Here is a 3489-nt window from a genome sequence, read left to right as displayed (position 1 = left end):
ATATAATATAGTATAAAGTATATAATTTAGTATATATATATATATGTATATATATATACTAAAACCAAGTTCATAGACCCATAATGAAACTCCCTCAGATGATGAAAAAACAGGACTAGATTTGGAGCCAGGGGACATGAGTTCAAATTTCAGGCCTCACAAGTTAGTGTCTGTGTAACCTTGAGCAAATCATTTAATCTTTCTGGGCCTTGGTTTCCTTAGCTGTAAAATAAAAAGGTTGGAAGAAATGACCTTTAGACAGCCTCCAGCTCTAAATCTATGATATTTTTAACATTCAAAATGTCACCATCTTTCCAGAGGCCATTGCATTCTTACACTAACTTATATAAACCAAGTCAGATATCCTGTGCTATTTTCTTCAAAAAGCACATAAGATTAGAAACTAATCCTCTAGGTTTTTGTGAGGACAGTGGGAAGAAGCCATTTCAAGAACAGTTTTCAGACCATTTAAAACATTTTCTTCAAAGGCAATACTGCAGCAATTATCACAGTTCATTTGTCTGCAAATGCTTCTCTGTTGTTAATCAGTCAGTCATTAACCTTACCAATATCACTGTGTTATCATCATGCATTTCAAATACGAAGCCTAAAACTGTTATTCAGGCTGGATGTCCCTATTATATCATCATCACCAACATCGTCGTCATCATCACCATCATCCTCAGTTTTGGATGATATGGACAGTATTTATATATCTGGACCTGAGATTTCATCAACATGCAATATTTGGGGTATGTAAAGCCCATAGTGGGGAGAATACACACCTTCAAATATAATCAATCTGGATTCAAATTCTGCCTGTAATTACACCCTAGCTATGTGACCATGAAAAAAATCACTTACCTTCTAATTACCCTAAGCAACTTATTTAGGTGATATTTTTTTATAGATTTGGTGAGTATCATACCCTCAAAAATAAAATCCTTTCTTTCTGCCTCATCAGGTTTCTTTTGCTAGGACTTTCCCCAAAGCTTTTAATCCAGCCTTTTGCTCACAGTTTATTATGATTGCTAAGAAAATAATCAAGTGAAATAAATGATCAGGAAAAATTGGGAGATTGGAACAAATATGTGAGTAGATCTAAGCTCCATGGCCAGAATGTTGTAATTGTCCCTCACTCTCACCAAATGGAAATCAGAACCTTACAAAAAAATCTGGTAAAGTACATAGAGACGGTGCCATCTGTAGAGCATCAACAGTGATACTCATAACAGTTGTTTTCCAAGAGAGACTATATTGAAACTCTTAAGAATATTGAAATATAGTATCCAAAGCCACACAAAGTTGGAAAAACAAATCCTAGGTAAAAACTGAATTATACAAAGATGAAATTTGTCTAGAGTGCTTTTCTACTTGCTTTTTAGCAGACCTCTTTTCCTGAAAAGATCCAGAAGCCTTCAGATTCTACCCTTTAGCCAACTGTCCCTTGATAGCATCTCAGAATTTAATCTTTTACTTTCTCCTCTTCAGTCTCCCAATTATCTGTCCTTTGTCCCTTGTCCCCAGGACTTGGGTTTGCAAGTAACTATCAATCTAAAAGAATGGTTCAATGGGAGTCAGCTTAGTGCAGAGGAAAATGAATTGCCCTAGAAATCTGAAGACAGAAAGCACAATTCTGGCTTTGATTCCAACTAGCTGTGTAAGCTTGGTCAAGTCACTATGTTTTTGTAGACTTTAGTTTGCTGAGACAGCGAGGTATCTATAGTAAAAGGCAGTGTAGTTTAATGGACTGAATACTGAAAATTGAGTCAAGAAGTCCTCAATCCAAATCTCGTTTTCTCTATGTTAATCTGGACAGGTAACATAATTTCTTATACTCTTAGTTGCTTCATCAGCAAAACAGGAATAATGATGGAACCTATCTTACAGAATTTCTGTGAGGATCAGGGAAGATGATTAATGCAAAAGCAATGTGGTACAGTGGAATAAATGTTGGATTTAGAGTCAGAAGCCCTGGGTTCATATCTCGACTCTGCCTTTTGCTAATTCCGTGAGCTTTGGGAAATTACTTAATATCTCTGGACTTTAGTTTCCTTATCTGCAAAGGCAAATTATTAGATGGTGTCTGATATCCCTCCCACCTTAAGATGTATCATACTAGACTTTATGTCAGTTCTCATTTTTTCTTCTTTGTAAAATGAAACTATGGGATTTAATGACTTCTAAAGTCCTATTTGATCTCAAGGATAGAAATTTTAGAAACCTAGGGTGTCCATGGAGGGGTTTGTGGCTTTTTACAAATCATACATCTTGTTCTTTAATATAAGGAAATAGATAGATGTTTCCAAATAAAATAGAAAGAGACAACTAATAAAGTTTTGTTGTTGTTGTTGTTTTGGTACTGGGAATTAATTGCGTTTTGTTGTAAAATGATAGCTGCTAGAGAATATTGTGAATCCTGACACAATGTCTTTGGCTTGATTTGTAGTATATTTTTAAAGAAATTTACTCTTTTCCAGAATTACTTTGTTAAATATATTAGTGTTTCTTATCTTAAAAAGGTATTAAAGTAATAGATAACAAAATAATGAAGATATCTAAACTTCTGAAGACTATGGAAATTCAGATCACTTACAGCCTAAATTTCCAACTAGACCCAACTAGATAAAATCCAACTAGATTAAAAATTGGAACCTTTTGCCCAGGTCTGAAAGTATTCCCAGAGATACAGAAAAAACAGAACGTAGAAAGGGCTAAATTTTATTCTTCTTCTAGATCAGGTTTTCCCCACAATCTGAACAACCTCCACCCCCACCCCTTTTCAGCCAAAGGCGATACACACACACACACACGCACACACGCACACACACGCACACACACGCACACACACGCACACACACGCATGCACAGAATTATCAATTTAGTTAATTGGGATTTAAAAGTGTGATTTAAACAAAGATGAGACATCTTTCTCTGATAAAATTACACAATTAAATGATTGCTGTTGTTATAGACTGCTTAGCTGCTACTTTGCTAAAAAACTTCAAAGTTTAACTTTGATGTTAAAAGAATCTTAGGAAGTCTGAGTATTACAAATGGTTTTGAAAAGGGAATACCAATATAAAATGTTAGGATTAAAAAAAGAATGAAAATGCACTGGGACAGAACCCTAGCATTTTGTTATAACTTAAAGGAATTCTTAAAATATTCAAAGGCTGAGGCTATCTTATTCGATCAAGGACAAATTTAGTTAGACTTGGTTTCGGGAAGATCTGGGTTTGAATCCTATCTTGGGCACTTACTGTGTATTCCTGTGTAAATCACCTTCTCTGAAGAATCTCAAATCTCTTATGTGTAAAATACAAGACCATGGCTGCTCTCTCTTCATATTTCCCAAATACTCAGTCAGCCTTGCCATTTTGCAAAGTTATTAGGGGTGCTGTTATGTTGGAGGCAATTATGTTCTAGCAATAGCAGTACATGCTCATCAAGTACATAAACAGAATTAAAGTATACAAGAACAAATCA

This window comes from Gracilinanus agilis, chromosome X (genome assembly GCF_016433145.1).
Source record: "Gracilinanus agilis isolate LMUSP501 chromosome X, AgileGrace, whole genome shotgun sequence".
In the NCBI taxonomy this organism is placed as follows: domain Eukaryota; kingdom Metazoa; phylum Chordata; class Mammalia; order Didelphimorphia; family Didelphidae; genus Gracilinanus; species Gracilinanus agilis.
Note: the sequence above shows the minus strand (reverse complement) of the source record.